A 23624-nucleotide genomic window follows, 5' to 3' on the forward strand; every position below is an offset into this window, starting at 1 on the left:
TATACAACCACCCCCACAAAGCAATACATAGAAGCACAAAGCACATAACAACAATATACAGAACCCCACAAAACAACAGCATATGCACACTTGCAAACAGGTTATACACACGTAGCCTCAACAACACACACAATAGATTTATCTTTATTGTTGGAAGCCAAGTCTTAGTATTTTCTACTTACAAATAGACTAACTTCTATCTTTTCTTCTTGTCTGTCTGTGGATGATTTATTTCTCTTTCTTCAGTCTTCTTATTGCCCTTGGTGGCCGAGTCCATGCTGTACTGGTGGTCAGCTTTACCCCCTTTTACATTCCTACCTTTTCTACACGGTTTGCCTATTTGGCTGGTTTAACTGTTGGAGGGAGCTCAGGTTCTGACTAGATCCTTATCTAAAGCATGTTTATGGAAGGATGTAATAGGAGGCATTCTCTCAGAAGGCTTGATCCTCAAGCCATGAAGTGATGGTAGGGCCTTGGGTACTTTGACAAGCAACTCAGAAGGAGATTATTTGGGAGTGCTCCTGATATATATTTTAGGGAGCTGATAGGGAGTCATATTATGGCAGTTCGTCACTACAGTTCAGCAATGCACACAGGTTTTATTATGAAGAGGAGTTTTCTTGTATTCAACCCCAGACATTTTTTATTAAATACAAGGGCTGAGTGAGATGCCCATGAGTCATTCTGCAGTTTCATAAATTGATGTAGAGGTTCCTGGTTGTAGGCTCTCCAGTGTGAGAGGACGTGACACAATCTCTCATGATGTGGTTCACTTCAGCCAGGAAGGCAAAGAGGCCCCATGAGTCTCTGGAATGGAAGAGCTTGGCAATTGGCCAATGTAGTGGCTGGGTGTTCTATTTGTGTGTTCAGTTTAACTGCTTACTGACTTAGCATTCATTTGGGCCTATTAGGTCAGTTGCTAAATCTGACAGTTGGGAGACATTTGCACAATGCAAGCAAATACATTTAGGACCCTGACTCCACACCCCACCCCTTGCTACATTTGCCATGCCAATTGGAATAATTTTCATGTAAAGCAAGGCTTCAAGACACTATATTCTGTAACACAGTGTCTCTCAACCCATAAGAGGTCATGGGGATCTCCTATCAGATATCCTACAAATTGGACATTTACATTATAATTCATAACAGTAGCAGAATTATAGTTATAAAGTAACAATGAAATAATTTTAAGGTTTGGTGTCACCACAACATGATGAGCTGTATTAAAGGGTCACAGCATTAGGAAGATTGAGAATCACTGCTGTGACATGTAAATCAGAATTTGCCTATTTATTTGTTTAAGATAAGGTCTTACACAACATAGGCTGTTTTAAAGTTTGTTATATAGTTAAGGATGACTTTGAATACCTGGCCTTTTTCAGTCAGATACTCTCTTTTCTCAGAATCATTGTGCATCTTTAGATATAAATGAGGTGAATTTGTTATTAAAACACTTATCTGTAACAGGATGAGAAGACAGATTTTTGTATCTTCCTGATTGATGATAAAATGAGAACGGTGTGCAGTTTTAGTATAATTTCTTAGACCTTCATGTTCCCATAGGAAGATAACCAGGCTGAGGTATTTTTGATGCACACGCGTGTGCGCACGTACACACACAAACACACACACACACACACACACACACACACACACACACACACACACGTAATTTAATTGCTGACTATCCTGGATGACAACACTTACTGTTTCTGATGGTGCCTCAGGAACTTGAAGCTTTTGTTGTGTCTGCCTTCTAGAAGTATGTCAAATGTCCCAGAAAGGTGAGCATTAAACAGTCACTTACAGTTAAAACTTGACCTCCAGTGGTGGACTAAATTATCAGCAGTACCTGTTTATTGAGTTACAGTTGCAAACACTTATTTATCAAAACATGGCAGAATGGAAGACAGCTTTTCTAAGAGGAGAAGATTAAAAAAAAAATGGCTCATTAGGATGATTAGAGAGCAACATTTCCTTTTTGACTGGCTTCCAGCAGGAAAAGCAAGAGAGGGCTTGATAATGTCTGTTCTCTGAAGTGCTTTCTGTCTCCTCCCAGCTGGCCAGGTTCTTTCAGTGTGGCATTGAAGCCTTGAGTTGTTGTGACTCAACAAATGGTCAACAACAAATGTTCAGGCTTCTTATTGGTGTCAAGCCCAGGAAACTGGCAAATGAAATGAACAGGCCAAACGAAGCGGCCAGTTTTCATGAGTCAAGTGAGCCGAAGGCGCAGGCAGCTGCAGGCGTAGTCCTCCACACAGGAATGCCCCTCCTCGCCTATGAAGCTGTTACTGCCCCAGGTTGAGACATGTCAGCTGTAAGATTTGGGGACCCGAGGCCCTGGAGTAACAAATTGTCTCTTTTAACATTTCAGCAACCATAACCTTTGAAAACCAAACAGAGGAAGACAGAGAGATATTTATACTTCCCCCGTATAATTCTCAAAACAAATATACATTGATCTAAAGTAACCATCCACAGTCCATAATAGTCTTCCACAAAGACTGTCCTAGATGGGTGAATAGAGTTCATATTAGTACTTTAGCTACAAACAGACCACTTATTTCCAGTTTGAATTTCATATAAATCTGAGTGAAAAATAGTCTTTCCTTTTGTCCTAGTACCAATTTGGTTTTGGTATCTGTTAGGGTTTTCTTCTTACCTCTCTGCCCCCCTCCCCCCCCCCCAAAAAAAAGTTCTTTAGATTCAAAGTTACGAGTTGTGGTAAGAGACCATAATCTAAGCACATGGAAGGCTCAAGGAGTTACTGAGCAATTGAGGCCAACCTGGACTACTTACTAAGTCCCAGGCCATTCCAGAATTCATAGTGAGACCCTGTCTTGAAAAATCAACCAAAGAAACATTTGTGTTGGAAGGCTGCTACATTCTAATTGAAATTGAGCATATGTGGTTCACAATTCAGTAAAGAATTACTATGGGAATGAGCCATTTCCTGGAAAATCAACAAAACCAGCTTCCAATTTCCCAGTGGACAATCAGTGACTGGTAGAAGGGACTTTGGACTGAGCTGGTCCCCTATCTCACTGGTTTGGATCCAGAGTTACTTTGTTTATAAATCTCTTTTTAAACTTCTGACACAAGGTCTTACTTTGTAACTGTGACTGGCCTGGCTCTTGATGGTGTTGGCTGAGTATCTCAGGTTGAACTCAAACTTGCAGTAGTCCTCCTGCCTCAGCCTCTAGAATGTTGGGCATTGCAGTCTCAATGCCTGGCCAATCAACCTTTGTGTGCGTGTTTGACTCTATGTGTCAGAGGATCATTTCCATGGACGTTTTATTTAGACAGAAAAATGAAACCTGAATCTCTAACCATCATTTATAAATGCCGCAAGGTCCTAGGCTGTCATTTTGGTTGCGGAATGTTTCCTTCCTGGCTGTGCTGTGTGCTGGCTGCATGTGTGTCTGAAGGGCATGCATTTTAAAGGCAAGGCAGACGAAGGGTGTAATTTGGTGACATTCTGCTGACTGCACTTCTTGCTGTATGTCTCTTTTAGAGTCTTTACTATTTTCCCCATGGTCAGTTATTTCTTAACCCAGCTTCAGGCAGGCCTTACAGTTTCTCAACTCTCTTGTACATACAAATGGCTGAAAAGATAATTTAATACACAGTTCATCCTCTGTTACCATCAGTGATTTTGTTTTTAACCTGTATGTAAATCAGTATTTAACAAAAGACAACCTCTAAATGCCATTGAATAAGTTGTCTTAATATTTGGTGTATGTCCTGAACTGATTTCTGATTTCCAAATAGAACTCTAGCATTTAACTACTACTTTTAACTTCCTTCCTTTTAATTTTGAAGACCAAATATGGCAGAGCTGTTCAGGTGGACAAGGGGACTTTTTCTGACTTCGAATGTGGTTTGCTGGTATTACATTAAAAAGAGAAAGAGGAGGAAGAGGAGGAGTGAAAGGAGTCAGAGGAGCAAGATGGGGAGGATGAGAAGGAAGAGGGGAAGAGGGGGAAGAGAAGAGGGGGAAGGGGGAAGAGAAGAGGGGGAAGAGAAGAGGGGGAAGAGGTGGAAGAGGGGGAAGGGGGAAGAGAAGAGGAGGAAGAGGGGAAGAGGGGGAAGAGGGGAGAGGGGGAGAGGGGGAAGAGGGGGGAGAGGGGGAAAGGGGGAAAGGGGGGAAAGGGGGAAGGGGGGAAAGGGGGGAAAGGGGGGAAAGGGGGGAAAAGGGGGGAAAGGGGGGAAAGGGGGGGAAAGGGGGGAAAGGGGGGAAAGGGGGGAGAGTTTGTCCTCTTGGATGCTTTAGGTAGCATGAGCCCTTGGGATTTTGAAAAGATCATTTCACAGCCTGACATGCAGCTGTCTGCCTCCATTTTTAGCAAATGGTGTCTTCCTGGCCTTCACAGTTCAGTGGCTTGGGAATGCAGAGCTGGGGTAGGGTGCTCCGAGGCTCCAGATGCTTCATGTCTGACAGACACCGAGTCTGTGGTGTATGTTGCCTTGTTCTTTGGGTCTAGGATCAACATTCTCCTGACCTCCATGGCGGTCAGGGCCATGTTTACCAAGACCGGTTTCTTTCCATTTGCACAGTGTCAACACTGAAGGCAAAACAGCTCGAGTGTGATTTAAGTTCTAAGAAACCTGTCATCCAAATAGTAATTCACACCACAGGTGAAGCTGAAGTCACCTGGGAGCCGAGGCTGTGTGGGTGGAGTGTGCATAGGAAGGTAACTTTGTTAAGACACGTTATATCCACTTTAAAAAAATATGGTGTTGGTTAGCAGGACTGTGTGTGTGTATGTGTGTGTGTTTGTGCGTGTGTGTGTGCTTACTTTTAAATTCAGGGTAAGATGTTGTAATATATACATTTTATTTATTGTGTATTTGTATGGGCATGTGTTCTACAGGGAAGGTATGGGGGCCAGAGGACAATTTATGAGAGCTGCTGCTTTCCTCCTTGGCTTCTGGGGATTTAGATCAGGCTTACTGGCAGGTGCCATTAGCAGCCTGGCATTGTTCTTAGTGTGTTTCCTTGGCATACCCAGAAAGTCCAAGGACTTGTCTTTTCCGTCTGCTAAGGACTGTTTAGGTAGGACTGTCTTGTGTTGCAAGTTCAGCAGCTCAGTTCATTTCTGTGCATTCAGAAAGCTCTCTGCTCTACATTGTAAGGACAGATAATCTTATTAGAAAGCTCTTTAAAATCAATGATCATTAAAAAAAACTTAAAAGGGATGATAGTGCATCCTTTTATTAAAAGGGTATTTTAATTTTATTATTCTATTAAAATGTACCACAATGGTTATTATCTAAAAGAGAGTTTTTATCTTCAGCGTGTGATCACAGCTGTCAAAAGACCTGTCAAAGATGTGTCTTGTCATTGTTTTTCAGATCTCTGTTCTCTGCCATTGTAGGCCCGGATCCTTGAAGTGGCCATTTTGTTGAAAAGCAATTGAGAGACTTCTCTAACACCCTCTTTTACTTAAAACCCACCCCCTGTCGCCTTTTGCTTAAAATGTATCATTTCTTTATCCAATCTAAGCATTTGTTACAAAATCTTCCTGGAGACTGGAATGCTCCAGAGTAGACTCCTGACGGTCCCCACTCTCATCTAGTGGCTGGGAGGCCATCATGCTAGTGTGTCCTACTGGGACTGAGCCAGTTGCCAGTTTGATGAAATGACAGGCTGTTGGGAAGGGCACAGCTGATAATGAAGTTGAGTTGAACCTGCAGGAGATGGTTTCTGTTGCTCGCCCTCCCTCTGTGGGTATTTTCCTGGCAAAAGCCAGGCAGGTGATATTCTTATCTCTGTAGCTGAGGTATTTTCAACTGGGGTTAAAAGTACAGAGAACAGTTTTGACAAAAGACTCTCCCCAAACAGGATCAGTTTTGGAGCAAGTGGGAAATCTACCCAAACATACAAATTGCACACAAAGGTGTTTACATCCTTTAATAAGAAAATGTAGGGAACTCAGACTGTGGAAAGCCTTGTTTGCTTTCCTCCTGCAGTGTGGAAAAATGGGTAGATACGTGATGCTGACAACCCAGGTAGCCTCAAATGTTTCTCTTTATGCTTGGTTGTAAGTTTTCTCTTCTGGCTCTTCTTTGTGAACTAGTGGTATGTTAAGTTGTCCTATCGGTCATTTTTTTACTCCTCGGGGTTGATGGCCTAACACTGGCTTAACACTCATGTTGGTTGCACTAATTGAAGTCATGTCCATGTGGGTCAATGTGCTGAACGTATTTGGTGTAGAAGGTCCCGAATCCTGACATTTTTCTCAATGGTTTGCTGTGTAATGCTTCCCTCCCACATAGCTGAGGACCCTTGTTTGGGAAGATACGTTCTGATGGTTAAGCAAGAGCACAGATGTAGCTAAGGCAGCAGTTCTCAACCTATGGGTTGTGACAACTTTGGTGGGGGTATGTCAAATGGACAAATGTCTGAGGTGCCTACTTAAACAAACCTTTCCCAGGGGTTGCCTAAGAGCATCAGAAGATATAGATATTTATATTCCGATTCATAAGAATAGGAAAGCTAAAGTTATAAAGTAGTAACAAAACTAATTTTATGGTTGGGAGTCACCATAACATAAAGGATTGTATTAAAGGGTTGCAGTGTTACTAAGGTTGAGAATCACTGGGCGAAGCAGTGCTTTTAAGGTATTACTGTGCCTTTCTTTGGGCATGGTGTTTCTAAGTACTTGTGTCCTGTGCTCTGTTTCAGATGTGAATGAGTGATGGCCATCCAGTGACCAGCTGGGACTGACTTCCTTACAAGACTCATGTGTATGATTAAGAGAGAGAGAGAGAGATACATGCATGACTCCCAGATTTACCTCCTTCCTGTCCCACAGAGTTACTGAAGGGAGTGAGTTATGGGGTAACTTATAACACGGCAGGCTTTTCCTCAAGATAGCCCTTGTCAAAACAGGAAGAAGAAACTCAGGTTTCAACAAGAGACCACAGCTCGGGATCCTGTCTGGATGTACCTCTTAATTACAAGCAGAAACATCTTCATACTTTTCCATTTCTAACCAGCACGTCCCAAGGAGATGTCTGCTGAAAGGTTAGTATTTCTATCCTATTAAAGTATGCAAACACTGTTTAATTGTGTGCCTTCCATCCATTATTTTTTTTCTTTCAGACATGATGTCATGTAGCCCAGGCTAGCCTCAACTCCTTACGTAGTTGAAGATAACCTTGAACTTAGGATCCTCCTGCCTCTACCCTCAAACACTGAGATTACAGCAGAGTACCAGCAGTCCTAGCTTTTCATGGTGCGGGGCATTGAACCCAGGGCTTCGAGCATCAGTGAGACGTTACTTTAACCGACAACATCCCCAGCCCTCCGCCACACTTTTTGTTTCTCACTATTTTTATGCTGCTTGGGCAAAAAGAAACCTGGCCGCTGAATTACAGGTCAGAGCTTCTATTGACAAAGGCCAGAGACTTAACTAGCTCTGATGAAGGACTGAGCAAGCATTCTGTGTGGGATGGGACTTACCCCTTTCATCCTGTTTCTTCTAGCCTTTTCTTTCCGTTTGTATCTGCTTGCTCCAGTTTTGTGTTCCTAAAGTAGGGGTGGTGATGGGGTCAAGACGGTACTTTCTGTCTTGGATTAGGGTGCTGCTCAGTGGTAGATCTACTAAGCACACACAAGGCCTTGGGTTACATCTCCAGCAGTAATAGAAGGCTACAAGACTTTCTTTTCTCTGTGTATTTAGCCTAAAGGATATATGGCTTTGAGATGGCTTTTGCCAGTGTGTGTGTGCAAGAAACTAAAAGACAAAGATAGACAGAGATAGACAGAGAGACAGAGACAGACAGACAGACAGACGGATGGACAGAGAGAGGCAGAGGGAGTCTGTTGCAAGCAAGTAAATATAGAACATTTGCCAGTGTTCAAGGGGACTTGTTTCCTAACCCTTGGTGCTACATGTAGGTTTTATGCTTCAGCTTCAGCTTTAAATCCTAGCTGCAGCATGTATTGCAAGAATCTATCCTCCATTTTAAGTATCTGCATACCCTAGGATTGCCCTCAAAGGTTCCCCCCGCACCGTCTCATTCGAGAGAGTCTTTTGAATGGTTCTCATTGATAACACTGGATTCCTGAACACTGAGTTTCTCAAATTTTTTTTTTTTTTTTGGTTAAAAATATCAAGTTCACCTTTCACTTTGGAATACCCTGGCATTTGACAGCAACTTCTTGTATGAGAGTGTGTGAAGAGGAACTGGGAAGAGAGCTCCCAGCTCTTCCTTCTCTCCCATCTGCCCCAGGGTGAGTGCAACAGTTCCATAAATTATTGTTGCCCTTTTGAACTGACCTCCTGGTTCAGGAGATGTAAATATTGATGGCCTTGACACAGACCACCCTAACCCTGGTATGCTCTCTGCTCAGGAGATGCAATCTCTTCAGCTAACTGAAAGCAGGTGGACTAGAGGATTAGCCGCTCTGGATTCTCAACCGGCCATAATTCTGAGCCAGCCTGCTCTTGTCCTATCTCTTCCTTGGCACAAGGCAAAGGAGTCTCTCTCCCGGTGTACATCCACTCAGTTCTTTAGCTACTACTTTCTTTGTATACTAGACCGCTGTGAGTCTGGATCTTAATAAGGTGGCTCCTAGGAAACATGATATGTAAGGGACAATTTCTAGATATCTATAAAATTTGACGTCAAGTAAGCCAGCATTACCACCAGCAAGATGCTGTTCGAACGGTCCAGGCCTTTGGCCCCTTTCTAGCGTTATAGTTTTAGGCAAATTATTTAATATCTCTGTTTCAGTTTCTTCAATTATAAAATTAAAATCATCACAATACTTACCTTGCCTTACTGTTCTTCTTGTCATCATTGTCAGTCCTTTTGAGTAAAAGAAAGTGTCATGTGACCAAGGCCTCCAATGCTTGTATAGTTAAGGATAGCCTTGTGCTTCTGATCCTCCGCCTGGATCCAAGCGAGTGCTAGGATTTCAGGTGTGCACTGCCAAGTGTAAATCCTTTTCACTCTAAAATTTTTACTTAAATAGGTCTTTTATTTGTGTGCGCATGCATATGTCCTAGCTCGTGAGACAGGTGCAGGGAGGTCAGAGGACAGTTTTGGGGAGTCAGTTCTGTCCTCTCACCTCAGGTTCAAGGCATTGAATGTCTTGCTCAGCAAGAGCGTTGACCAGCTAAGCTGGCCTTCCTTTCCTTGTATTTGAAAGAATTAAAGGAGAGCCATCCACCATAGTAAATATTTCTTCAATAAACATTAAGCTTTTGGGGCTCCTGTGTCTATGATAGTAATACACAAAGGTGGTAATGCCCATAGCCTAGGATCATCCTCACTGATGGGTCCTAACCCTTGGCACAGATGCCTCATTACATAGAAATTCTGTTTGCATGGGAGTGGGTGGGTGGGTGAATATGGTGCTGAGTTTCAGAAAGGGTTTAATGAGTTTGATGTGCATTAAAAAGGGGGGATTATTTGCTTGGTTGGATTGCCAGGTATGATCAGTAGTCCTGGTTTATAGACCTGAGGTGCTGCAGGCTGAGTCAGAGAAACTCCCCTGTAGGGACTGGGATAGCACAGCAGGACTGGGTCCTTGCTACTTTGTCACTGAGAAACAAAGGCATTCAGAGATAGTCCTCACCCATCTCTCTGTCAGGACATTTGTATGTATATTACCTAAATGTTTAGGTCCACTATGGGGTGGGGAGAGAGAAAGAGAGAGAGAGAGAGAGAGAGAGAGAGAGAGAGAGAGAGAGAGAGAATTTAAAATCAAGAAGAAAAAGGGCTGAATAAGTTTGTAGAGAACCCCAACAGTTCTTAAAAGCAGACTTAGTAGCCAGTAGCAAAGCCCGTGCTATTGTCTTCTAGAAACAAAAACCAACACACAAAGCTCAAGCTGCAATAAGAATCTGGATATGTTCCAGGGAAACCCAGCAGTCAGGCTTCCGAGTCTCAGATTCAAAAGGGAAAAATCCATTTTGCAAAGTAACTTCTTACATTGATTGCTAGCTGTCAGTGTTTGACAGGCAGATCCTGAAACATTAACTGATTGAATTCTCCAGTCCTGCATGGTTATAATGGTGGCCTCCCTCTGCTGCTCGCTCTGTGCTTCTAAATTCGTGTGTGGATATAGGAGACACGCACTAAATGAGGAGGGGTGAGCAAAATAGAATGTTTTGGTATCAGCTTGTTCTTTCCTAAAGAGAACCAGTAGAAGGATGTAGGATTTTAGTTGAAATATTGTTTATTGATTGCTTATGTTTTATAGCAGCTAATAAATTGTCCAGCTCCTGACAGCCCCCCTCCCTGACCCCTGTGCGCAATCCTCCCATTCTAGACATAGTGGGTACACAGACACTGTGGGAATAGTGGTTGATGGTATCGTTCTTTCTCACACTCCTGGATCCTATCCAGCTCTTTCTCTTTGGCCCTTGGGGACTGCCTGATTTCTTTTCCTGTCTTCAATAAACTACTTTGAGGGCAAAGTAACTTAAGAGAGAAAGGGTTTATTCTGCTCATGGTTCAAGGGCATAGTCTATCATAGCAGGGAAGCGAAGGCATCAGGAGTTAGATGCAGCTGCTCACATCACATTTACAATAAAGAAGCAGACAGTGATGAATGCCAGCTGCTGTTCAGCTGCCTTTCTCCACCGCAGCCCAGGGGCCCAGCCATGGGATGTGCCACCCACAGCGAGCAGATCTTCCCATCCCTGTTAACGCCATCACGACAACCCCACAGGCGTCCTGTCTCCCAGGTGATGCTACCTTCTGTTCGGTTGGCAGTTGACACTAACCATCACAGGACAACCACGGTTTGTGCCTTCCTTAAGAGTGAGAGATGCGTCTAACTCTCATACTGAACTGTTTTGACTGCCTTGTTTTTAAACATAGAAGTTCCCTGCTCCACAGCCTGATTTCCGAGAGCAGTCTGCTCTTCTGTTTGGTGGGTACCAAACTCTCAGGATCCTGCATTTCACTCTGCACTCATATGCCTCTAGGCTAATGACCTCCTGAGGACATGGGTGGTAGAAATCCAGCTTCTTAGAAAGATGCAGAAACAAGGGTTCTAGAAGGTAAAGGATATTCAGCCCATCTGTGGCAGGGTACCACATGTACCCAGTGCTGGCTGTGCTGTGGCTGATGGATTGGATTGGACTGTACTGGAGAAAAAGAGATGAGGTAGAGGAAGGAATATCAACCAAGACTTGGGATTTCATCTAAGACAAAAGGAAGGAATGAAAAGTGTGGTGAAGATGAGGTATTTTCCGAGAGTAGCCATTTCCTTTCTATTGAACTCAAGGAACAATGCACATTCATTCACTGGCAGGCAATTTAGGGTAATGGACTGTGGACAATTTCTGATTTTACCTCCGTCCCTCCTGTGGTCAGTGCCGCCTTTTATTGTGTTAAAAAAAGGGGGGGACTGGGTGAGGGTGGGGTTGGGGGGGGGCTAAAAGAGAGAGCAAGCGAAATGCTTTCCAGATCTGATAACTTCAGAGATCTCAGGAGAAAACTCTGGCTCAGGTCCCAGGATGAGGTCACACAGTCTGCTGTTAAATTTATGTTGGGATGTCAACCACACCAAAGGCTTGCTGCCACATTCCCTCTGCAGTCGTTTATCAGGGTGGAAGGAATGGCTCTTGGGTCAGTTCTGTGTGTGCCCTGTGACTGCCCAGACCTGCTTAGAAGGGTAGTCTATTCACAGTGTAAAAGGCATTAAGTATTCTTTTTCTGTTGAATGCTGTACAACTTTTATGCCATGAAATTCAAATCTTTTATCTCCTCTACCTTGTAAAACCTTCATGCAAATGTTTTAATTCTTCTTTACCTGGTGAAACCTTTTTTACACAAAGGCCCAGCTGCCTTCTCTAAACTTCAGTGACTGGAGTGAGTGGCTCACCCCTGCCCCTTCCCTCTTTCCTTCCTTTTCTTTGTTCTGATTCTTTTAGAACTAGCCAGCTGTGGAAGACTGAAGTCAGAGTCCAGCCAATGGGGAAAGTCAGAGTTACTATCTGTGTTAGATAGTAGATGAAGACCAAGTGCAGTTCTTGTCCCTGTGTGGGTATGATTCTGGTCCACCGTACTCAGAGACACCTGTACAACTTACGTTGTACAGCATTCAACAGAAAAGTGCCCTTGCCAAGAGGCTGTCACTCAGCTGTGTGCTTCTCTTTGTGAGACTGAGGCTGTTCTGTTTCTAACAATGAGCATTGTGGGTATTTTCTTTTTCAACCGATAATTTTAAAGTTGAGACCTTTTTGTTGGGGGTGTGACTGGCATTGTGGATTGGGCCTTTTCTGTGTGTGTGTGTGTGTGTGTGTGTGTGTGTCCTGCACTGTAGGGAAGCAAGCTTAGTTAATATTCTATGTTGTGTGACAGAGGTAAGGAAGCAGGGTTCATGTGACTCAGGCTAGATGTCCCTGTATCATTTTTTTTCCCTCTCAGTCAGAAAGTGGAGTTTGGTTAATGTAAGATAGAGCTATTGTCAGGCTGTTTCTAGCCCCTCCTCCTCAGGAGACGTGGGTGGATGGGGGTGGGGGAAGATAGACGTGTACCTATCTTGCTTCTAAAAGCTTTTTTCTGCCTAGGGCCTGGTTTTGATGATGTGGTAACACAGCCTATAGTTGAACCTAGTTGGTTGGCTGTGATAGGAAGATTCCTTGAGTCCAGAAATTTGAATTGGTCTGGGCACCATAGAAAGAGGCTATATTATTCATCCAGTCATAAATAAATATGCACACATGTGTGTATTAAGTATATGTATATGCCACTGATGTTCACAGAAACTAGCATTTATTGAGAGTTCATTGTACTCCCTGTACCATCCTAAGAGCTTAACAAATCTTTTCAGCGGATTGTGCTACTAACTGTTGTCTGGACAGAGGCTTGAGGAACAGAGAAGTAAACAGAGGCATATACTGTCTTAAAGTTTGAAGATGAATGTACCACTCATGACATAATAGGCTGCAAGCTTAGTAGCAAACAGAATTTGTTAATGTGCTCCCTCCTAATACTTGCTCACAAAAGTTTGCAATGGAGTGTGTGTGTGTGCTAACAATGACATGATTAATTCTCCAGTTGAACTAGGATCACAGGTGATTATGTTGAAAATAAGAGAAGTCAAGCTGTGTTAACAGGAAGAGTGAAACACAAATGAAAACAGGTTTGTCCAAGCACACATACCATGCTGAATACATGCAGTGGTAACTAACCACCTCTGAGATGGTGATGTTGGTGAGAGAAGATAGCCTGGGCAACCATGAGGAATGATGTCATTTACACCTCCATAACTAGTTCAATACCATTGGATATTAGCCCTTGGCTTCTGATGCGTAGAGGACACTGGGAGGGTCCAGGTAGGAAGAGGAGACAGTGGAAGAGTTTGTCATAACTGGAAAGTGGCCATCAGAGCTATAGTTTGCTCTGTGAGCCATGTCCTGGGAAGCCATGGTGGTGTGTGAAACCAGAGGAAAGAGCACAGACCGACCCCTAGAGAAGCAGGAAATGTCGAGGGACTTCAACTGCACTTTAGTTTGCATGTGTGGGGGAAGATGGACACAGTGGCCTTTAGTGGAGTGAATCCTAGGAATTTCCTTTATCCCTCAGCTCCCCTTCTTGTAAAACTGTTAGCAAGTAAAATTGACCTTGTTTGACTCCTTTGAAATTGAAATAGGCTAAAATAAAAGGCTAGTCTTGGCGTCTATAGTCATTCCAAAAGGGAGGTTTCTGATGTCATTGATGAAGTGAGATCAATCAGTGGCTTAAAGTACACAGTTTCTGGGTCACCCCACTTTGCAGCGACCCAGCTGCAGAATCCCATCTCAGGGAGATTGAAATGAAAGTTGGTGGGGAAGATAAGATACATACACTTGTAATTAATTGGTAATATCTAGGTTTGCTTGTCCACCCATCTAGCCCAGGATTACCTTTAGAGCTTCTTCCCGTACATTTAATACTGTCTACCGAGAAAAGCCAGCTCAGAGTTCAGAGATCCGCCATTACAAACGTATGTATCCTGGTACACCACTGGCAGCAAGGTGGAGTTCTGTGATCTGTCTGCCCATTGGTAGATTCCTCTCTGCAACCTGTTCTCATTGACCCAGTGACCTAGCTAGATGTCCAGAGCATTACTGTGGGACTCCGTACCTTCCCTTTTGATAATTCTTTTTTCTTTTGAGACAGAATCCCACACTTTAATCCAGTCTTACCAGAAACTTACTGTATAGTCCAGACTTCCCTCGGACTACTAATTGATCTATCTTAGCCTTCCAAGTACTAAGATCACAGCTGTGTGTCACAGTGTCCCACAGGTGTGTGCTTCCATGTTCCACAGCTGTGTGCCACCATGTCCATCTCTTAATGTTCTATTTTATTTTTCGAGGCACGGTCTCATGCAGCCCAGGCTTACCTCAAACTCAGCATGTAGCTGAAGATAACATTGGACTCCCTGTCTCCACTTTTGAATATGAATTCTATAGTAGAAATAATAAAAAAAATATTCTGGTAGTATACAGTTTGGTTTGTTGATTGAGTATTGTCTAGGTCTACTGTAAGGTCTTTGAGAGTGTATCTACTAATTTTCCTCCCATTAAAAAGTCTTTATGCTGACTATGGTGGCTTATGCCTACCAACCATCTCAGCCCTTGGGAGGTTGAAGTAGAAACTTGGCCAAGAGTCTGAGGCCACTCTTTGTACTACAGTGTGAGATCCTGTCCTGGAAAAAAACAAAATCCATTTTTCTTTTAATTTTGATGTATTAAGGATACAACCCAGGGCTTTGCATACATAGCAAGCATTCCACCCCTGGGCCCATCTCCAGCCCCTTCTGTTAATCTCTCTTAACCTCAGTTTCCTTGTCTGTAAAACAGGTGACTTAATAAACAGGCAGTCAGAGGTCAGCAGGTGCAGCAAGTTACCGTGGTGGTGCTGCTGCTGCATTTTGAATGTTAGTTACCGTGACAACAGATACAAGTACTTAACACACACTTGGTGTTCTTAGAACATTAGGGTAACAACAGCCCCTAGCTGCCCCTACCAACTCCTCATGTCCCCTATCAGTGAGCTGCCCCAGTCCCTTTAGGCTGACTGCCTCTGGGATACTTACCTTCCACTAAAAGCCCCTGAACCCAGTCTCCAGGGCTTCATACTGATTCCATGTAGTCCAGAGAGAATATGCTAATCGTCCTTGCTAAGTGCTTTCGGCCAAAGGTGTAAAAAGCCTGATTCCATTTGGGTTGTAAAAAAGAAAACCGCTGAAATTTCTGTCTTGGAATTTGTGATTATGGACCTTGCATCTTGAAAGGCAGTAGTATCTGAGATTTAATGATAAGCCATTTTCAGTGCAGTATTCATAATTTCTTTTTATGACCTCTCTGGTCGAAAGAACTGCAGTAGGGTATAGATTTCGGTAGTGTACTATTTAATTTCTATAAAAATTATGCAAATCATTTCTTTCTTTCTGTATCATCTGGTATGGCTTGGGGGCAAGGGTGTTTAAAGCTATTCATTTGCAAGAAACAAAACTTTTAAAGAACGGGTACTTAGGCTGTCATCGTGCCTCAGTTTCTTCGTCAGTGAATATAGCCCTGGCCACCTGCATACCTCCCTGGAGCATTGGGGATGAATAGGCTCTGGACTTGTAAAGTACTTTAAATGTTTTGGATGAAAGGGTCCCTGTAAGTACAGGTCTTAGGAAGGTATTATATGTGGTCTTTCAAAACTGCCGTGCAGCCTGTTTGGCAGGACCGCTAATGCACTTCTGGGTTTAAAGTTGTAAAGATATACATTGGGAAGCCTCAGGCTTCTTCTTGTGAGTTCTTGAGGCAATGTGTCTCCACTTGCTTCCCTACTGCATAGGTTCTGTCTGCAGCGCAAGTACCTGCAAGTGTGTACATGCAGCCCCCCTGTAGATGACAGGCTGCCCGAGTGCTCTGGTGTTGAGAAAGCTTAGCCTGTTAGTGAGAGGAGGGGCCCTGAGGTCCTCTTGGCACCCTTTGGGGCTGCTCTAATCATATATATGGAAAGAGAGAGAGGGAGAGGGGAAGGGGAAAGGGAAGGAGAAGTGGGAGGGAGAGAGGGAAGAGAGAACATAGAACATAAACACAGGCACTGTAAAACTGGAATGCTGAGGGAAAGTTTTGCCTCATGGTCATTTGTGGTTAACTGGATTTTTCAGTTAGTGGGCCCAGTGCCATCAGGCAGGTTGGCTAGCTGCCCTGAAACTCAGTTTCCCTGTCAGGCAGCCCCACCCCTAATATTTGTGTCACCCAAAGCCAGAATGCAAATGGAGACCCAGATACATACATCTAAATGTTGAAAAACTGACAAACTAAAGAACAACCAAAGAAAGTCTGTGTGAAAATCCTGTTATGCACAGAGCTGTACCTTTGCATGGAATGGAGACCAGCTTTGAATTCTGAGTTTTCAGACTTTTAAGAAGAATCCCCTTAACTTCCAGCTGATATGGCCAGATGAAGGGGATGATTCTTCAAGTTCCTGTATGAGCTGTTGGTAAAATGTATGTGTACACACACACACACACACACACACACACACACACACACTTTTTTATTTCAATTTGAGACAGGGTTTGACTCTTGAGCACCAGTTAGCCTCAAACTTGCCATGTAGTCCTGGGTGTTATCAAACTCATGGTAGTCTTCCTGAGTGTTGGGATTGTGCCTCAGGGGGTTGTCTATAGAGGAGGAGAGCTCTGTGGCCACTATACTTGAGGAAGTTTCTTAATCTGCTGATTTGTAAGCTCATTCAAGCTGGTGGAGTTGAGAACTTCTTGGTCCTAATACCTGGCACCTGATACTGAAGAGAACCCAGGGCTTCTGGTGTGCGTACGCTCTTAGCACATAGAACTGTTGCCTGTGAGCAGGGTCAGCTTTGAAGGTAGTCCTGCACATAGGCTTGTAAAGAGCTATCTCCCAAGTGTTAAGATCGTAGGTGTGCACACCATGCTGGGTTGATGCGGTACTGGTGCTAGGTATTGAACCCAGGCCTTCATACATGCTAGAAACGTTCTGCAGACGAAACTGGGTTCTATCTCCAGCTCATGAGCAATCTTTATAGAGCTTGTGCAACTTCGCTGTCAGTAAAGTTAATATGAAGTATAAAAAAACTACTTCCTTAGCTGATGGTAAATCATATCCACATTTACCAACAATGAGAGTGAGGACTGTTTTCTAGCAAACAGAAAGATGGCTGGCGGTATTTCAGTTGATAGGACCTAGAATAGTGTGCTGTTGTTTGGTTTCATATCTGTTAATTCTATATCACAAATTCAAAGCATATCCTTAGCTACTTCTTTCCCAAGCATTATCCTGGGCTTACTAGCAATAGCAGTCTGTTTACTTGTGAACAGATAAGGCTTCCTGTCTTCACAGGGTGAATGTCTCAAACACAGAAAGTGAGGCCTGAGGGTGAATGTAAATACTGTGCCTGTGTCCTCGATAGTGGCTTCTTCTCTGGCTATTCATCCGGTTCACATTGATACATTGTATCTTCAGTTCAGCAACTCTGGAAAGCTTTCTCCAGCAGACATAATAGAGAAGCCACAGAACAAGAGAACAGGCCACTGCTTGATGGACTGACTTGGGTTTTGTATGGGAGTTGGGTTCAAATGCTCAGGTTGTCACTGTTGGAAATAGCCATGTTCTTTGGAACTCTGGTGTTCTGGATTGCTAGTCTTTTCAACCACCAGTCTCTGCTCTGCTTAGGATGTTGCCCTGAGCTCTATTGCAAGCGTTAGAGACAGTAGTTTGTAAAAGAACTTCAGAGCAGTTTGTTGCTGTGTTATAATCCTTTAGTGTTAACTGACTGTACCACTTATCTGCCCCAATCCCTGTGGATGAAATGGGTTCTTTCCCTCCTCCATGACTCCTTCAGTGGAGTAGAGGGAAGCTGTCCCTGGATCTTGCTGTACATGTCCTTGTGGTCCAGCTAACTTCTCATGACGATCTGTTCATGAAGAGAGCAGTAGTAATTACCTCAGCTACTGGAAGGCTGCTCAGAAATACCAGGTGGATCTGGATGTAAACTAATTGTGAAATCCCACAAGGAAAAAGTCAACTCCTCCTTTGCCTTTCTTCTCTTCAACTGAGTGCATTTTAAAAGTCTTTTGGTTCTGATAAATACATGTTATTTGATCTGCTGTTAAAGGGTCCACCCTTCCTGGTTTGGGACAAATCCTTCCCCGAAGCAAAGGAGGCACCTTGGCTGTTGACACCCCTTTGTGGTGGCAATCATGTGTTAGTTTGTTTTGATAATCCAAAATGTAATAGAATAGCTGTACTGAGAGTTATAACGAATAATGTTAATAATCAGGGACTTTTGTGTTTATAGAAGGGTCAGCCACTTTCACTAAATTTTTCACAATCTGCTACTCTGTGGGTTATCTCTGTGAATATGGCTCTCCTGTTATCCTTTTTACTCTACTTTTTTATCTTCTGTATTAACTGTAATCTAGACAGATACAGGTTAATTTTTGCCAATAAGCTACAAACTGGTGAAATTCCAAAACAATGAGTAGAAAGAGGATTGCTGACCAGAGTTTATGATTTTGCTAATTAAAAAAAGGTAAAACAACCAACTTTGGGCATGTTGCTATCTGCTAAGCAGGTTGTTCAGGGCTCTGAGTCTTCTCTTTCTCTCCCTCTCCCCGTCCCTATATTTAACTGTAATGGAACCCAGGGCTTCATCATGCAAGGCAAGCAGTCTACCATGGAGCTGTGTCCCTAGTTCTGGCTGTTGTTGTTGTTGTTATCATTATTATTATTATTGGTATGTTTTTTAAACAGGATTTCTCTGTGTAGCCCTGGCCATCCAAGAACATGCTCTGTACACCAGGCTGGCCTCAAACTCAGAGACACACCTGTCTCTGCCCCTTGAGTGCCCTTATGTGCCACCATGACAGCTTGGTGGCTCTTTTTATTTTTTCTAGCATTTTTTGTATCTAACATTTCTTTTGAGTTTAAAGTTCAGTGATGAATAAAAGGCCCTTTGTTTGAAGCTGCAGAGTTTCTAAAACTTAGCTGTATATTATATTGTTTGAGAGCCTGGGTTTGTTATGTCTAAAGTCAGTGTGGTGGCAGGTGCTTTTACTCCCTGCTAGGGCCAAGAGAATCGCTTAGGTTAGGATTCTGAGACTACCTTGAGCAATATAGCTCAAGTCTAAAGATGAATGCAAGAATAAATGAATATGTTCTGATTATCAGTCAGTATTCTAGTTTAGTTAGCTTTGGTGTGGCCTTTGGAGACACACACGCGCGCGCGCGCACACACACACACAATTATATTGCTGTTTTGCGTGCATGTATGCCTGTGAATCATGTATGTGCCTAGTGTCCTCCCAGGCTAGAATATGGTGTCAGGTATCATGGGGCTAGATTTATAGTTTGTTGTGAGTCACCATCTAGGTGTTGAGAATTTGACCCAGGTTGTTTGGAAGAACAGCCAGTGTCCTTAAACACTGTGCCATCTCTCCACCCCTTGGATGTGTATATTTTATATAAGTTCCCTTGAATCTTTTCTGGTGACCAGGAAAAATTGAAAACCACTGGTTGCTATTAGATACTTGGGAGGATGTTATGGATCCCTGAGAGTTCAGGAAGGCTCTGAATTTTGTCTTCAGACCTCTGTAAATGTACATTCATTTAAGAGCTATATCTCACAGGTAAATCATGTGCCCCTTATATTCAACAAGCCTAGATTAAAAAGTCTCTGACCCAGAAGTCCCCTTTAGGAGTTTATCATTTATTTATTTATTTACAAATTTTACTAATCCACTTATCACTACAAAGTGGATGGCACTGCAGTGATTGCTTATGTGTCTGGGGCAAATTCCCAGTGTTGGGGAGCTGATCAACCTAAAGCTGGAGGCCCAGGCATTCTGAGGGAACTGAGAAATCATGGCACTAGGAGAATCAATCTCTCTCCCCCACCACTATCTGTCCCTCTGTCTCTGTGTCTGTCACTCACTCACTCACCCACCCACTCTGTAGCTGGTATTGGCCTTATTTACTGAGATTTGACCTTTCCGATAAGTTTCTTGACTTCTCTGGAATGCAGAGTTGGGGATACTAATATTTGCCACCAGGTACTATTTGTTCAGAGATGTGAGAACCTGGGTCATTAGCAGACTGCAAGTGTGATCATTAACAGGACCCAGGGAAATGTTGCCAGAGATAATGGCACCTTTGTTGTCCCTGATACCCCACCCCACTCCATGGCACTGGAGAAAAAATGCTATTTGTTTTCCTATCAGGCAGGGAATTTGGAAATAATCAAGAGACTGCATTCTTTCTGATAGCTTCTTCCTGTAGTTGAGAGTTTCTTTCTCCCATGGAAAGATAAAACCACTTGGCCAGGGATTAAGTTGTTCCATCTTCTGTCACTAAGACCTTAAGTCTGAAAAAGCCTCTCCCACCCTCTGCCTTCTTTTTTGAAAGGGTGTTTATTATGTGGTGATCACTTAAGGAGGGGTAAGGACAAGCAGAACACACACCAGCCATGTCCCAAGGAAGGAAGATTCTGCATCCTTTGGAAAGCAGATAACTATATTTCGTATAAAGGATGGTAGTAGCAGATGATGGCAGGTTCTACTTCCATAAACTATACCAGGGATTTATGTAGATAGCTGTGTGTTCATTGGTTGGATTGAGACTGGGTATCACAAGCAATAAAAGCCCTCCTGTTCCCAGATCTTCAAATGTTTTGTAATCAAATGCCTGCCTTTTGTTTTTGGTTATACTCTCTTTGATTGCTGCTTTCTTCTGGCTGAAGGCTGGTCATTGCTAGCCTCATTGTCACTTGCTTAGGATGGAGATGGCAGAGAGAGACGTGGCATGCTGAGGAAGGATTCATGTTAGTTCCCTTGTGACATTATCCCTACTCTCCCAACACCCTCTCCACATAAATACCCCTCCCTCTCTTTTTTACTAAAGCCACATGGAAGCCTATTGTTTAGCAAAACACACATACACACTCTCACACACACATGCATGCACCATGCACTTGAGCACAGCTTAATTGGAGATAACCCTATATAGGGATAACTCCTCCAAGAAGCTGTAGGTTGCAAAATACAAGGCCTAGTGCCAGGTGTGGGATACTTCCTCTCCTGATTAGTCAGAGTTGTCTCAAAGACTCTCAGAAAAATACAGGATTTTGCCATTAATTTTTTTCTCTTTCTTTCTTTCTTTCTTTCTTTCTTTCTTTCTTTTTTTCTTTTTCTTTTTTTTTTTTTTGTGCTTGTCCACCAAAGCTTGATGGTAAGACCCTGTTGCTGAAGAATCACATGCTTTGGTTACAGGACATGAAAAAATGATGTTTTAACTGATTAGGAAGCTTCCTCTTGAGATTCTTCGTCCCATGAAAAACGAACACACAGTGTGTCGGGGGGAATGTGAGTGTGGGGAGCGGGTAGTGGGAGCAAGGGGTAGGTGGGAGTACAGCCTCATAGAAGCATGAGGAGGGGGGATGGAATAGGAGGTTTCTGGGTGGTGGGAGGAAGTGGGGTAAGGGGATAAAATCTGAAATGTAAATATAATACTCAATTTTAAAAAAAGATGAAAAAAAAGAAAAAAGAAAGAAAAAAAGGTAATTTAATAACACAATTAGAAATTTAGGAGACAGTTTATGTTAACGGAAACAGCATCATAGAAACAGGAAAATCACACCTCATAGAAGCACAAGGAGGGGGGCTGGGATAAGGGGTTCCTGGGTGGTGGGGGGAATGGGGTAAGGGGATAAAATTTGAAATGTAAATATTATATCCAATTTTTTAAAAAGGGGAAAAAAGAGAAAAAACGAGAAGCTTCCTCTTTGTTGGCTAACTGTCATGGTACTGGACTGGGAAGTGGCGGGGGAAGACCATCAGTAATCTTGCCTAGCTGTGAACTACATTAGTGACTAGTTTGGGAAGCTATGCTCAGGAGTGCAATAGTGGCACGAATGTTATGAAGGCAAGCAACCACTTTCTGATTGTTTTTTAAGGGCTGTTCTACAGGAAATAATGCATGCCAGGTTCTGTAAATCTGGCCAAGAACCCACGGTTGGGAAACTGACAGGCCACAGGGGTGAACCTGTTACTGTTACCACTATTAAAGAGACAAAGTGTGAAAATGCCATCTAGAGTAGTGTCTCTTTACCCCCAAACGAGGGCAGCTGTTAAATCTCATCACAGACATTTCTTTACGTATGCTGTTTAAGGAAGAAACTCACACCTGGAAAAAGAGTGAGAATAAGTGTCAGTGAAGTGCTTAGCTACAAGTAGAATTGTCTATATCACTTCTTTCTCTGAGGTCTCAGACCTTAATCAGAAGAGAGGGCAGAAGGAGTTAAAACCCAGAGGTAAGGAAGGACTGGGCTAAAACAGTGTCTTCTGGACATGGACCACTGCACTCATGGACTCACAGGGGCTGTAGCTACCTGTGCAAGATTAACCCAGTCAACATTCCAACATGGAGATGGTCTTGACAATACACGACTTCTTAGGGAGGAAGAATCAGTTTTCTGGTCTACAAACCATGTTCCAGTGGATGCTCGTATACCCATGTGTATATCGGTAGCACAAAGTAGACTCCATGGATAACTAAATGAGAAAAAATGAGGATGTAACATTTGAGTAGGGAGTGAGGTGGGGTGAATCTGGGAAGAGTTAAGGGTGGAGTTGGGGTTGGGTATCGTCAAAATATCTCATAAGTAGTTCTCAAAGAGTCAATACAAGTTTTTACCAGAGAACATCTTTCAAGGATGTTGTACAACACCCTCTGGAGCACGAACTGCTTTGCAATGGAGTATTTCCTTGTGTTTACGGGAACTAAATTTTGAAATGACAGAACTGGGTACATAATGACTATCTTACTATCCAGAGAGAAGCTGGTGTTCTTTCTTTGTTGTTAGTAAGAGTGTATGTAGCTCTGTCTGGGTGGGTACTATAGGCCTGGTCCTCTTTGTCTTCTGGTCTCACTTCCTGTTGCTCTGTAGTTGACCTGGAACGGGTACCTGATACGACATCATCCGGGAATGCTGCTAGTGCCTTTTTTTTTTTTTTTTTTTCCTTTTCACAGTAGATTTTTATAAGTTATTTTTCCCTTTCAAAACAGACAATTTTGGCTTATGCTGCATACCCTATAGGTATGTCTGGCTGTTTCTGATGAGTGAGCCATTGTCCTGGTGCTTACTTCCTTCCAAGAAAGTGTCTGTTGCCATGCTATGCATTTCAATCATCTTTATTAGACCACAGCCTGAAAACCTTTAGGGCAAGTCTGAGAGGCTCTATCCTGCTGCCTTCTCTCAGCCCCTGGAAGACAGGCTGAACCAGATCCAGTAGTTCAGATTTCTGTGTTTTTCGAGATTCCTTTAGTGATAATCAAGCATTTTATTTAGAATTGTGTGTTAGGGGAGGGGAACAGTCTCCAGGTGTTGGTTTTCTCCCTGAGAACATCAATCTTGTGGGGAAGCTGCACTAACAGGACCACTTTGCTTAATGAATGAATGAATGAGACAGAGCAGCTCAGGTCAGGTCAGGCATATGGTGCTCCCAGACACTGTTCTGCATTCCTGGACCCTTGGAAACTTTCACAACCTTTTGCCGTAGAATATTTTTGTTAAGATGTGCACTACCACTGTGTACAGTTTCACGTTTGGTGCTGTTGGCTCTT

The 23624-nt window shown here is 43.1% G+C and overlaps 1 long non-coding RNA gene across 8 annotated transcripts in view; it reads left to right on the forward strand.

Annotated features, from left to right (window-relative positions):
- LOC143443328 (uncharacterized) overlaps positions 1-23624 on the forward strand; it is a 406912-nt gene that overhangs the window by 207842 nt on the left and 175446 nt on the right. For 7 of the 8 annotated variants that reach the window (XR_013112207.1, XR_013112203.1, XR_013112206.1 and 4 more), the window contains one exon: positions 6692-7033. This is a non-coding gene — a long non-coding RNA (uncharacterized LOC143443328). The remainder of the gene's footprint in view (positions 1-6691; positions 7034-23624) is intronic. The other variant, XR_013112205.1, reaches the window with a different exon arrangement.

The sequence above is a fragment of the Arvicanthis niloticus genome, chromosome 8, assembly GCF_011762505.2.
Source record: "Arvicanthis niloticus isolate mArvNil1 chromosome 8, mArvNil1.pat.X, whole genome shotgun sequence".
NCBI lineage: Eukaryota > Metazoa > Chordata > Mammalia > Rodentia > Muridae > Arvicanthis > Arvicanthis niloticus.